The sequence below is a fragment of the Polypterus senegalus genome, chromosome 9, assembly GCF_016835505.1.
Source record: "Polypterus senegalus isolate Bchr_013 chromosome 9, ASM1683550v1, whole genome shotgun sequence".
NCBI classification, from domain to species: Eukaryota; Metazoa; Chordata; class Cladistia; order Polypteriformes; family Polypteridae; genus Polypterus; species Polypterus senegalus.
In genome coordinates, this window is record NC_053162.1 from 94,179,747 (window position 1) to 94,195,243 (window position 15,497).

Sequence of the window (15,497 nt, forward strand, 5' to 3'; positions counted from 1 at the left end):
GACGCGTGCGCGAGTTGCAATACCTGCAAAAATTCGGGGTGAGCAGTGTGATAAAAGCTGGAATGTGACAGAAAGCCTCTATGCAGATCCTACGGGATTGATGTGAGCGCTTCGATGTTTGATACATTCATGGTGATCGTAATGACACGATACATTTTAAAAGTTTCACATACCATCTTGTCTTTTTTTGCAGCTTCACAACTCCAACATAATGTACAGCGCTGTTTTGAGCCACAGAGAAAAAAAATTAAGGACATGGTGAAAACGTGTATTTTGTGATTAAAGTGGAAATTTTGGCTTTAATCTCAAAATGTTCACTTTAACCTCGAAGTTTACTTTATCATTAAAGCAGACTCGTAAACGTAATTCCAGTTTTTAATTGCTACAAGCTTCTTGGACCTGACAGCAGTGGCAAGCAGCAATAGATTACCACACAGAACACATTAAATGTGTGATATTCCAACTCTCTGCAAATTTAGAATCTTTAGATTTTGGGGATTTGATGCAGCTAAAATTACTCCAGTGTATGTGTGTGCTTGTATTCACTTTGAGCTGAGGTCCCGTCCAGGGATTGTTTCTACTTCGTGCCCAATTCTTGCTGGAACTGACACATCCCTGGATTGATGGATTTAATCATTAAAAATCCTTTTCAGAGATATTGTGGTAAGGTGTCATCAGAATTTAATGAGTGTCCCAGGCTATTCACAACACAGAGAAGTCGAATCTGTTCTCACAGTAATAATATCTCACACTGCCACCTGCTGGATTCCTCCAGATTTACGTAAAGTATGCGCGCAAGTATAAACAGTAAAACGCTTGCGTAGCAGGAGTGTCCGCTGCAGCATGCGTCGCATCACGTGAAGTATAAACCCAGCCGAACGTGCAGTGAATACATTTGACCTGAGCATTCATAGTTTTCAGATTTTCTCTGTACGTTTAGCATTCATTTGCTGAGAGGTTGATGCGCTTGCTGCTTCCTGAGCAGCTCTTCTTTTCTGTCCCATAGCAGCCTGCTTCTTCTCTTCTTTCATCTGCATCTTTTTGCATTAAAACTGATTAAGTCAGCGTTTGTGTTGCAATTGCTTAGCACTTTTTCCTTAATTTTTCACTTAAGCTGGCACTTAAGTCTTTAATCTGCCTCAAGAATAACTTGAGATATTAAGAGGTAGGGAATGTGAAAGCGAAGGTGGTAGGGAATGAGAATGGCGCCCGTACGCATACATCGCACGGCCACCCTGCTGCCCGCTGCCGAGAGATGATTCTACAATAAAATAAAATAAAAAGAAAAAGATGAATAATTCCCAAACTCTTCGATTTTAATAATAAGCTGTAGTGCAAAGTTTGACCTTGGAGGTCAATCATCATCCTGAAAGCGGATAGTAGATATCACATAGTATATGTGTACCAAATTTCAGGTGAAGAGGTCAAGCGGTTTGAGATCTACAGGTGGTTTAAAATCCTGGACAGACAAACAGACAGCCACGGTAGCATATTATATAAGAAGATATGGCCGAAATAAATCTATCAGACGTTATCAACTATGTTTGTACTTGGGTAATTCTAAATGAACACGTTTTTCAGCTAAATGTAGGAAAATACTTTAAAGACTCATCATGCATTAATTCATTCAATTTGATCTCTTGTTTCGTTTATTTGCTTGAAACATGGCAGACTAACCTCATGTTTTTACTAAACACACCCAACCTCTCTACATTTTGGTCTCTTTCTTTCTTGCATTTATACAGACATGATTCTACGCACCACATTTTTGTAACATAGACATATTCATGCTAAGGGGTAAGGGAAAGAGAAAAGAGAAAGGGGTGGGGGTTGAATTATGATTTGTTAAGTCTGACATGATTGTATGGAATGTTCTTTTTTCAAATAAAATCAAGAAGAAAAAAAAAACCCTACTCCTCAACCAAAAACCTGGTTACAGCTTAGCATGTCATGATACAGAACCTGAACATGATTGAAGTTGTCATTCAGTTGCATAGTCACATTTATGAAACATAGGAGACACAATGGTATGAAAAACATTCTTACCTCCACTGATAAAAGGGTTGATAAAATTCCCACTTCATATTTTCCGGAGGAACATATATACAAACAAAGCGTGCTTTATTTCTCTCTCTCTCTTTCTTTCTCGCTCTCTCTTGATGTGCAGCTTAATCGACAATAATGTTTTTATTGCAGAGCTTCGAGGTTTTTCAAGGATCAGTGCCCTAAGGTATCACTCAAGAGTTGTAGTCACTATTCTGAAACAATGCTGAACTCTGCTCCCTCAAAATTAATCTCAAGTTCCCTGAAGAAACAGGCAATAGCACTGAAAACATATACAGGACAACCACAAAGATGTTAAATATTTCTTGCCCATAAATTAAAAATAAACACGTGGAAATCTTGTTTGCTTCACTAAATTTTTAATATTGTTTTTAATGAAAGCTTACAATAAGAATTCATTACTCAGAACAGGAAATCTCATCTATTGTAATTACAGTATAGTTAATAATATATGTCCAAAAAAAGTAACAATAAAAGAAAGCTATTTTAAATAATTCACAAGGTTTTTATTATAATGCCTTTAGTAATTATGCTATCTGCTCTGGCATACAGTAATTTGGAGTAAATTAGTTGTCAATGTAATTGAGCACAAAAATCTGAGACGTGAAAGGTACTTTGATATCTGTATGAGATAAATAAAGTTACACCTTTAAATAGGAATTTGTTCATAGAGAGTAGGCTGTTAGAGAAGGAGATGCAGCAGCAGATTGTAGTTATCGCATGTCAAACACTTTGAATTTTAAAGTATCTTAGCTTATCTTTAACTGAAATAAATTTGGCAATATACTTCTGTAAAATGTATTAGGCAACAAAGACAAACTGTACTTGTGGCATTTAGACATGTGCAAGGCATGGATGTTGAATTAAGCAACAGAGTTTTTAAAGGACAATTTTCTGTTTTGCGCTAGGCTCCTGCTTTACTTGATTTCCCTTTACTCTGTCTCTGACTACAATAATCATATTTAACAGATGAACAAATGGATTTTTAAAATGTTAGATGACTTTCGTAAGTTTGCTCTATGCTTACTGAAAGACTCCTTTACTTATTTATAATTCGTATTGAATGTTTCTTGATCACTTATGTCTCTGCAATTTACTATAATGCATACACACCCTCATGGAGAAAATGCAACATTTTTATAAAACAATTATATTTTTGGAAAAATAAGACTTTCAAAACGGTGGACACTTTGGGTCAAGGTCAATGCAGTTAATGAAATCATGATTGCTTATCTTCTCAAGCTTACAATATGATGAAAAAGAAATAAAACTAATGTTTAACCACATTTTGCATGGCTTACAATATTATTTGATTTGAATGTCACACACATGTGGAGATTTTATATCCTTTTTATGTTTAGTTGTATAAAACCTTACAACAAATGTAACTGACTTCCCAGCTTCTGACCGCTGCCTTTATTTTAAATTTGATTAAATCTTTTCTCATTCTTCTAACTTTTTGCCTTTGTGGTCTGCCTGTTCCTGCTTAAGCAGTACAGTTAATCTAACTCAATTAAAATTGCCAGCATGACACTCTATTCAATTTAATTTTGTAAAGTTTGCCATCTTATGGTATTTTCCTGGTATGAAGTGATTGCTGAAAAAATCCTTTTACAGAATGATGGGATATATCTTGTCCAATTGGCACGATTTATTTTTTTCTTCTTAAATTTAATTAGCACTCAGTCCTTATAAGAGTAAACACAGAAATTAAGGTAAAGAGTTGGAGTCTCAGGGGTAAACTTCCATTTAATATTTATGCTTTCAATTAAGCCAATTTTAAAAAATGCTAATGCAACATCAGCAGTCAATACGACATGCTGCTTCTTAAAGTCTTCTTAGTGACTGTCTCTTCCACTTCTTGCGTCATCAGATTACCTGGCAATGGATAAGAAACTCTTTTATGGTAACACCTTTGAACAGAGTAAGGCTTGGATCAGTTCTTCTTCCAAGTTTGCAACTTCTGGAATATCGATGAAATAAGCTGACAAATTATACTAACATCCCTTTTCTTTACCCCTTCCTGTGTTTCCTTGAAGTTGTCCCCAAAGGGATGGTAGAATCTACACACTCCAGAGACTCCCAGTAATATACTGTATGAATTATTTAGTATGAACTGACTGAATTTCTTTATGCTTATCTTTTTTTTTCCTCCATGGTGTTCTTGGTATATCATTCCTTCATACTTCTTTCCTTCCTTAAAATTCTTACTACTGCATGGTAAAAAATGTATTGCTCATATAAATGTAAGGCTTACTGTTAATGTTGCCTCTAAGTTTCAGTATTATAAGATTGACTCTGCTTTAGGGTGGCACAATGGTGCAGTGGTAGCACTGCTGCTTCACAGTAAGAAGAACAGGGTTTACATCCTAGGTCCTTCCTGCATGAAGTTTCTTGCACCCTATATTTGCTGGAAAGGGCTCCAGCCCCAAATGCCCATCACCCCCCAAACATCACCCACAATTGCAGAGGGTTAAATGGGTTTCAAAATGACATGAGACTATAGTAGTTAGTAGGTTTTTTGATGCCTTTATTCATTTTTTTATTGTTTCTAGTTTTTCAAATCAAATTATTCTGCATTTTATTGAGAATTCATTTCATCTAGCTACTTCTCATTAAGTGCCTCTAATTTACACCAAAACATTTATCCCAGAAAATGTGCTTGCTGCTTTTGTCAAAAAATGTTTGAATTAAATTTTATACAAAGGTTTTGGCAGTTTGTTCCAAGTTGTCATATTCCCAATATAGCTTAATATTTCAGTAATCTCTATATACTGATTTCTGTGTGATTATTCCATAATATAAAGTCAATACAGGTTACTCCAAAATGCTAAATTATAGTACAATCCATGATTACATTCATGACGTCGACAACTTTTCACTTTAACACTGATTAAGTCAGTGTTTGTGTTGCAATTACTTAATACGTTTTCCCTCATTTTCCACTTAAGCTGTCACTTAAGTTTACAATCTGCCTCAAGAATGATTTAACATATGAAGAGGTAGGGGAAGTGATGGCGAAGGTGGTGGGGATGAGAACGGTGCCCGTACGCATACGCTGCACGGCCGCCCTGCAGATCGCTGCCGAGAGTTGATTCTAAAATACAATATAATAAAAATAAAAAGAGGAATAACCTTGGAGGTCAATCATCATCCTGGATTGCAGACGTCACATTGTATACGTTTACCAAATTTCAGGTCAATTCTGGACAGACAAACGAACAGCCACGGTAGCGTATTATATATAAAGACATGTCAGTCTGCACTATTGGGTCTGGATCACAAACTAGGGGAAAGAGTTTAAGAATGTTATATTCTTTTTTATATCCCCAGGTATAAATCGCAATCAGATTATTTGGGTGGTGATCTACCAGGTAATGTTTGTGGTTGGTCGGTCAGTTGCGAGAAGCAAATCATAGGCATGTTATAGATTACCTGTCAAATAATACAAAGAGTAGTACACAACACATGTTTCTTCTTAATTGGGGCTCATCAGGCATACAAAGCTTTTCTTTCCCTTGTGGGGATTAAACCTCAGACACCAGCACCTAGGGCGAAACCCCAGATGTAGCACCATGGCAGCTGGTTTACTTATTTGATGGGGTGTAGATCAGAGTATTATATCCATAGGTCTGATTCCCAATCTGATTATTTGGGTGGTCTCCTACCGGGTAATGTTTGTGGTTGGTATGCCAGTTGGCAAACATGCACCACTCCCTTTCAGTTGTTAAATCAAAGGCGTGTTATAGAGTACCTGTCAAATAATACAAAGAGTACAATAAACTGTGTATAGTCATTGCATTTTATTTAAGAGTCTTGGATTAACTAAGGAAATTACCCTAAAATCATGAACATTACAAGCAACAAATATGCCTTCAATTTAAAGTAGTAATTGCCCATTTTGGAACATTCCTAAATAATGAGACTTCATAAAATGTTATCTGATAATGTAAAAGAAAGTAGATTGGTTCTAATTTGAAAATTAAAGGAAAGGCTGTACATTCCTCTGAATTTCCAGAATATTTCTCTGGAGGAGGACATGTAGGTTTACATCCAAAAATACCTTAGGTCACCACTGTTATTCATTAATTCTTCCATTTTCATTTACCAGCTTTTGTTATTACTGATTAAATTTTGTTTGCAGGCCCCTAACTGAAAATATTAACTTTTGGAAAATACTGTATATTTTATTTCTTCATTAATTTTTGCAAGGAAATTAAAAATAGATACACTTTCTTTCTCAAAGGAAACATTCAGTCAGGTCAGATCCTATGTCATGGACTTTACTAATTATCTTTGCTCAGAATATTTTTGTTTGTGTTGGGCATTAGATTTCGAAATTGAATGGTTTTCAAAACCTAGCCATACAGGTTTAACATTATAGATTATAGTTACTTTAGGAACCTAGGATATCATAAGTCATTCAACTGAAAAATCCATTATTTCTAACTTTTTACTATTTCATACTGCTCTTAAGAGAGCTTTGTTTAGCTTAAAATCAAACACTAACCAATCTGATAGTGACTGGTCTTTTTTTTAAATTGGCTTGGTGAGTCTGACTCGGTTTGTCCAGGGTCTGTTCCTAACATACGAGTGATTTTGTCAGAATAGGTCTAAGTACCACAGGACCCTCATATTGGATTAAAAGGTTTAGAACCAACAATAATTGAGAGTTAAATGTGCCAATGAAAATCTTACAGTGTACATTCCTAGATAAAACTAGACACTGGTAATTCAGGCACATATAATATGAAGCTAGAAAATATGAATACACTTTATTATAAAATTTTAAAATGAAAACATAAAGAAAGAAATCATGGAATGCTTTTTGTACATCAGAAATAGAAACTATTCTTTCCTAGAATCATAGCCTTATTGTGATACAGTTTTATTGTGGGACATTTCAAGATCAATTTTTTACAGCATTGGTAGGTTTGGAAAATTGCACTAAAGGGGAAGAGTTCAACAAATTCACTCTCATGAATGTTCAAAAAGCAAAATGAAATCTTCCCAGAACTTGGATACTAGGAAACAGTCCTGGAGCAATGGTGTTTTCCAGTGAGTACTTAGTGTCCAGAAAATCTCTTCCTATCAGTTAGGTTAAGCAAGTAAAAGCCACAGGTGATCCAAACAATATTTAAAGTCGTACTCTTTCAAAAGATGTACGTAAGACAAAATAAATCTATTTAAGTAAACACAGCATTTTTCTAGATATTTATGATGCATTTTTAAAACTTTTTAGGAACAAGAATTGATTTTCTCCACTGGTCATTTCCTTTGCAATGGCTAAAATATGTATTTTTTATTTTATAGAGCCATTTTATGGGATTTACACTTAATTATTATTTCTAATGCTATGCTTCATATTAAGTTTTTGACACATTTTAAAATGAAAATGTTTACAATGCTTAAACAAACAATATTTTTGCAAAACAAAAAACAATATAAAAAGCATCTCCCACTCAAGAACTTGAAAAAGCAGATAGGCTATTTTTTCTACCTATTCTACATTTATTGATCTGTATTGAGAGGCAGAGCACAATGATTTGTTGATAATGTTAAAGAAATGATCATGACACAAGAACAACTATGAATTTAAAGCACTGTAATTTATTAAGTTATTATACATTGTAAATCTTAATATACCTCTCGTATGTGTACAGCCTTCAGTAAATTCCAAACTCCTGATTTAAAGCTCTGAAATCATCAAGGCCATTACACATTTTATATATTTTCATCTATATGTTTAAACTGGTATAGCTCCATACATTTCCCTAAAGAAGATATTTATTACTGTTTTAAGTATTTTTTTCACAGTCGAGGTATGCTGTCATTTAGTTCTTCAAGTGAAATTGTATTTCGTAGTATTTCTGTTTAGTGAATTTCAATTGCTACCAATTTGGAACTTGTACAAATATGAAATGACACCCTTCAAACTTACCAAATACATCCACTCTGAGGAGGAATAAGCTTCTGTATATTGATTCATGGTTTGAGGCTTTGCAGATTTTAAAGGTATATTTATTTTTTGTGAGTCAGTTCTGTTATTTAAGAGAGGCTAAAATTTCATAAGCCTATGGATACTGAAAGAAGTCCAACTATTCTCATCATTATATTGTGTGGTTATGAGTAGCTAGCTGCAAGGAAAATAATATGGTAAACTTAATTTGAGAGCATATTTTACACATTAGTTAAAAATTCTGTATCTATACAGTGTGAGCCACTAGGGGGCGTACCGCCCCCCTAACCCAGACACAGACACTATTCAGTCACTTCTGTCACCAGTCCTTCTCCCTCCACTCCTCTTCAGGCTTTGTCCTCTCCTCTGGACTCTGACTACTTATGAAGTGAGTCAGCTCCTTTTTATAAGGCATCTGGATGGACTCCAGGTGCCTAATGAGCTTCTTTTGTCCACACTTCCGGGTGTGGTGGAAGCGTGACCAAGTAAGGCCCTGGAAAGGTCCATTCGTCCCCTGGCGGTGGGGCCCCGGCCAACAGCCACAACAGTAAATATCATATTCATTTTATGTGTCTTTGTGAGGGTCATGACGGGTCAACCAGGTTAACCTATCGCCAGACACTTTCTCCTGTCAGTGATGTTGATTTTTCCAGGTTCTTTCAGCTTATTCAAGAAATGTAATTCCTTCAATGTGCTCTGAGTTTTCTCTCAGTAGGCCATGCCTTATATACTTGCTGAGGGAGGTGCTCAGGGAGCATCTTAGCTACATGTCTAAACCATCTCACTTCTTCCATTCCTCATGGAGAGTGAGTTCAGCAACCATGTACATCGTGACAGATCAGCCATTTTTATACTGAATCTCTTTTAGTCAATGTACAGAACTTCTGACCATAGTTGATGATGGGGTCAATAAAATGGTGAGGGTTGGCTCCACACAACCGGTTTCATCCCAGGAGCCTCTTGAACCCACTACTGCCAATAACGTATCTGAAGGATCAGCCAGCAGATGAGAACACTCACACAAAGCAAAGGGTTGGTTTAAAAGTGCTCCAATGCTTTTAGTTAAACCCAACAGCAAAATAGTATTCAATAAGTGCAGTGTTCAAAATGTTCACTAAATAAAGGTGAAGGTTAAAAACAAATAAATAATCGTTAAAATCAGAGACGATCCACAAAACTTTGCGCTCCGAATATTCCCATTTTAAACCTGGCGCCTCCTCCCCTTATCCTATTTGGAACTCACAGGAGGAGGAGACACCGACCAATAGGTACATTTAACCTTCGTATCCTGGCTCTGTTCTCTACCACCCTTCCATCAGCATCTGCTGGACAACCTGTCGAGACACACCTACCTCTTTCACCACTCACACTTGGCTCTTGTGGGAGATGCCGTTAATCAGGTTAATCCTACTCCCTGGCAATCGCTCAGGAGGAGTGCCCTTTCTTCAGCTTCAGGCTCCTGCAGCCATGAAGCTCAGTCATGACCACCTGCCTCTGTTCCCTGCAGCATGTTGTGCTCTCACTCTCTCTTTGCATCTCTGTCTTCTCTCCTTTTAACCTCTGTCTCTCGCTTGTCTTTCTCTTGCTGGCCAGGTAAATTTTACTTCCTATCTTCCCTTTTTTCTCCCCCTTTTTACTCTGCTGGCTCCATTTTTACCTGCCTCTGTGGGTGCAGCACCCTGTTCGCGAACTGCAAGAAATCTGATGAAGCAATTGCGATACACTGCACCCTCATGTGCAGGTGCATCTAGCCCCAATTACTCCACTAAGCCCCCCACAGCTGTGTGAGTAGGCACACCAACGGAGATTGTGCTGGACAATCAGTTATTTATTTATTAAAAATTAGCCAACTCTTTCTGAGACACAAACCTGCTATACCACAGATATAGACTGACCAGTAAAGTCAAGGCTTCATCTGCGGACTTACTGCAGCTTTTTGTTATCATGGCAACAATCTGTTATGTGATCCATAAAGCTTTTGCCACTGTACCAATTGGCATATGACCACAAGGTACTTGAAATCCTCAAGAGCGGCAGCTGTTTACCCATTGCCTTAATAGAACAAGCCACGATTTTACTGGACTGAACCACAAGGTCAGATCTGTATGTGTTATTTCTCATCCCAACTACATGCCAAAGATCACAGTTAAAAGGAGCCTAGAGGAGAAAACTTTTTGCTCACAACAGAGATGCAATGTACAGTATAAGTTCCAAAACTGTAAACTATCCCAGCTTTGGACAGTATTTCTATTCTAATAACCTATCATTAGCTTTTACAGTGAGGGTGACAAAGTGCAATCCCTCACTAACTGGAGTAACACACCCTCGTGCTCCCCCTCTTTGAAAAATCGTGAGTGGTCTCTCCTAGACTATCTCGTATACTTAAATATGGAGATGGATATTTGAGGAATAAACCACAAGATAATGATTATATTTTTACATTATGTACATTAAAGAACAATCAACAACAAATCAAATTAACAATATATTGAACAATTATTATAACATTAAAGTTGAATAAATCAGACTCTGCGGCTGCAAGAATAAAAGGTAAAGTACCACTTCCAGTTAATGAAAATAGCCCAAAAGTTGGTAAAAATCTACATTCTGTACCTAATACTTATAAACAAAATTTGGTTGACCTAAGTGAAAGTGTACCCAAGTTATCATGGTTACATACACACACAAATACAGACAGACACACAGACATAATTCCAAAAATGGTATTTTCGGACACAGGAAGGTCTAAAACATCGAGATTCATCAAAATCACGACATTGAATCTCTGAACAATTAAAATACTTTCCCTATACTTCATATATGAGAAAGCAAAAAAGAAGATCACCACTCCTGTCTTCTAGTCCTAAGGCACTATCTTTGATATTCACGCAAACAGAAGGGCTATGTGAGGCGAACACCTACACAAATAATATCTAGTACATTCAGCCACCCTTTTAGCCTTGCTACTTTGGAACTTTTTAATCGCCTTGATGACCTCACTCACAGCGCTGGACCCAGTCCCAATCAGTGGTACTCATATAAGCTGGGCACATCTACAGAATACAGGAGTTCTTCAAAGTGTTCTTTAACCTGTCAACAATATCCGTAGTTAAAGTCAGTTGTTGCCCAAGAACAGGTTGTGCAGTTGCCACTCTGACAGTTGCTGCCTATTTTCCTAAAAGTGCAACCTTCATCTTGGAAGATAATTACTTTTTTTACCAATGATTTCAAAATTAACTGTATCTGTAATTTCTACTGTAATGTTAAGGGATATTTCCCAAAGTTGTTTTACAGTAATATCTCTAACTTCTCCATTATACCATTCACTTTAAAGATCAAATGTAAATAACTCCGAGAACAAGGTTGTAAGATTGTGAGGAAGATACAATCTTGGTCACTCATTTTTTTGTTTTAATATTGGCTATACAGGTATTATAAATTTCTTGAGATTATCAATATTGATTTAAAAAATGAACAATAAACAACAAATGTTTTAGACTTTCTTGGAAAAGTTTTGTGAGATGTAGGGTCACCAGAAAGCTGTTTTTGGATAGTAGGCTACTGACTATGATGCACCAATGATCCTTAAAGAGCTAGGACTCATTTTATTCTAAAAGATTCAGGCCCAGCCACACACAGTGGAATGATTATTCCATTATATCCTCCCATTTAACTCTGATACTGACAAATCTAAATTCCTATCCTAAAACATATCTGTTTGGTTTTGTTTGGTTTGGGGAGGGTATAGAATGAGAATGTATGTAAAATGAAGCTATGGTTACTACTGTCACTATTTCAGATTCGCATTGAATGAACATAAAAACTAATTTAAAAACTAATTAGAGGGCTGGCCTGTGTGTGAGCCACCTTTGAACCAGTACTAACAAAACTAAACTTTGCTAAAATTGTTGTTTTTCTTGAGTGTTCAGCTCTTCACTGAGAAAATATCTTCAGATTAGTTAGCAATGCAAGTTGTAGGTGACCTCTGGCTGTGCCAGTTTTCATTCAAATCTATATTAAATGCTTGATAATAAAACAGCAATGCTTGCACGAAAGAGATAAAATGAAAATGATAGTGGCTTAACCCCACTACATGACATGTTAGAAAAATATTATTGCATAGCACTTAGGAAGTCTGACCTGAAAGGATGAAATTATTACAAATGGATGAAAGACTACATGTATTTCTGAAAAAATATGGATGAAGAAGAGTGATTAGGACTAATGCTGCTAGATATGTTTAAATGCAAAGTGTAAAGGTTTAAGCAGCTTATTGAAGCAATGGAAGCACTGGGATGATGATACAGAAAGAGCCAGCAATTTTTTCGTTATTCATCCCAAGTTGAATGGTTTCACCTTCTTTTAAGTGCTACATTATTTTCTACATTAAGTTGATAGAAACTTAAACTAACATGACAATATACACTTACATTTCAATTCATTTAATCCATCCATTTTCTCAACCCGGTTAGTCTTTTACAAGGTTATGGAGAGTGTACCTTAGCAGCTTTGGGTTACAGGAGCCAGATTCAAATGGGACATCAGTGCATCTGAAGGTTTTAAAGAAGCTGATGACTGCAACATGGTAATCTTTGGGACTTGGACAAAACATCAACTGCCAGCAGAAAATGTACAATGATAATGTGGTTAACACATGGATGCTTATGAGACAATCTGGGAACCAAACCCAGGTGTCTGGAACTGTGATGCAGATGTTTTGTTTAGCTTATTTGTTGCATATTACTGAGAACCTCTGCATATATTTACAAGTATAACATAACATAATCTGTTGTGGTATCTCATACTGCATTGCTTGAAGAAGGACTCATTTTGCTAATCAATATTTTATACCTCAGTGTGAAGTGATTTTACTTAAATTATCTTAAATTGAAAAAAATGAAAACTTCTCACCAGTTCAAGATTCTTTACTAGATCTTTATTGATTTAATATTTATGATGAACCACATTTGACTTATTTTTCCCATTATAGTTTTATGATCTGCGGTGGGCTAGTGCTCTGCCTGGGGTTTATTTCCTGCCTTGCGCCCTGTGTTGGCTGGGTTTGGCTCCAGCAGACCCTCGTGACCCTGTAGTTAGGATATAGCGGGTTGGATAATGGATGGATGGATTTTTTTATTTGCTTTTTTATTTCTTTTTTTATTTTTCTATTTTTAGGAGCACAATATTTGTATTTCTGTATTGCTCACATGAAAGTATCTTTAATTGAATTATATATTACTGTATTTATTTTGTTCTATTAAACATGACAAAAAATATCATTGGTGTTGATTGGCCAAATTCACAAAAGCATTTTTTGCACCGAATATGCTGTGTTTACAAATTATTTCCCTGGAAATTTGTTGTGCAGTCAGCTTAAGTTAATATTTTTTTTCTTGAGTAGAAGGCTGCTTGTATTATAAAGGGGATGGGGGAAAGCCCTCTGAAGCCCCATCCCCGGAGAAGTCAAAATTGTCTGAGAGCCAATAGGGTCAGGTGTTACTCGCTGCACGGCAGCACTCAGGTCCCAATTTGAGGCAGCCCATCCGGTTAGGCACGTGGAACATCTTGTCTCTCTGGCATGATGATCATCTTCCTCTGCTGTCAGAGAAGCTGCGTAACTTTGCATTTCAGTGGTGACACTCTTTGAGGTGTGCAGACCTGGGACTGGCGAGATCTCTATAGGTGGGCTACTCATTGTCATAATCAGGGAGTAGCTGTTGCTGTAGCAGATCGGCTTCTTCCGATGGTGTTCGATGTCACTTCTTTCAACGAGCATATTATGAGACTCAGATTATGGCACTCTCTGGGTGCCTTGTCTGTTGTGTCAGTGTATGCTCCGACCGCAGTGATGTCTCGGTGAGAGAGACATTTTATTTGCAGCTTCACACAGTGCTTGATGGGTGCCCATAAGGTGATACTCCTCTGGTCATGGGTGATTTCAGTGCCCAACCACTGCCACTGGCACTGACATGGATGACTGTGAGGATTGTCTTGGTCCTCATGGCTCTGATGACTGTGGTGAAAGATGCTACATGTTCCTTGACTTTGCAAAAGGTCAGGGGCTGTGAATTGCTGGATTTTGGTTCCAGCATCCTAATCCGCATTTTTGGATTTGGTACTCCAGTACTAGTGGTGTGGTGAAGGAGATCAATCACATCCTCGTGGGCAGATGCTGGAGGCTCTTACAAAACAGCAGGGTCTACAGAAGTGGCCAGTTTATGAATTTTTTTTTTTTAATTTTAATTTTTATTAATTTTTTTTACAATCCATACAAATCAATCAAGTTTTTACAAAAAGAAAAATTTAGTTAGAAACAAATCGATCCCCACCCCTGAGAGAGAGAGCAAGCCAAACAGCGTGAAATTTAAGACCTGTAAACATACCTAAATTAAGAAATTATCTGTGCTTTATGAGCTTATTTTAAAATATTACTGATTAGATCCTGCCATGTTTTGAAAAAAGTCTGTACGGATCCTCTAACTGAGTATTTGATTTTTTCCAGTTTCAAATAGTATAACACATCAGTTTCCCACTGACTTAAAAGAGGAGAGTTTGGGTTCTTCCAGTTTAGCAGAATAAGTCTGCGTGCCAAAAGTGTAGTGAATGCAATCACAATTTGTTTGTCTTTCTCCACCTTAAACCTATCTGGAAGAACCCCAAAAACAGCTGTTAATGGGTTTGGAGGAATTGTGAGACCAAGGCTGTCTGAAAGGTAATTAAAAATTTTCCTCCAGAATGATGTTAATTTGGTGCAGGCTCAGAACATGTGACTCAGTGAGTCTGGAACTAGTTTGCAGCGTTTGCAGGTTGGATCATGCCCTGGAAACATTTTGGAGAGTTTTAGTCGAGACAAATGTGCTCGATATATAATTTAGAGTTGTATAATTGTATGCTTTGCGCATATGGAGTTCGAGTGAATTCTCTGCATTGCTACTTTCCACTCTTTTTCTGATATATTAATTAAGAGATCTTTTTCCCAGTGTCCTCTTGGATCTTTGAAAGGGAGGGATTGTAAAATGATTTTATATATTGTAGAGATGGAGTCTAAGTCCTTGAGATTGAGCAATATTTTTTCCAGCATGGATGTGGGTGCAAGATGAGGAAAATCTGGAAGGTTCTGTTTAACAAAGTTCCTGATTTGAAGATAGTGAAAGAAATGTGTAGCTGGAATGTTAAATTTGGAATGTTATTGTTCATAGGATGCAAAGACGTTGTCTATATAAAGATCTCTAAGCAAGTTAATTCCAATTTTTTTCCAGATATTAAAAACTGCATATGTTTGTGAAGGTTGAAAAAGGTGGTTCTCTTGCAGGGGTGCCACAGATAGAAGCTTCTCCGTCTTAAAATGCTTTCTACATTGGTTCCAAATTCTAAGTGAGTGGAGCACAATTGGGTGATTAGTGTATTGCCGATAGTGTGTTTATTGGAGCACAGAGCAAGGAATACAAAGAAGTACTGCAGGATTTTACTTCTA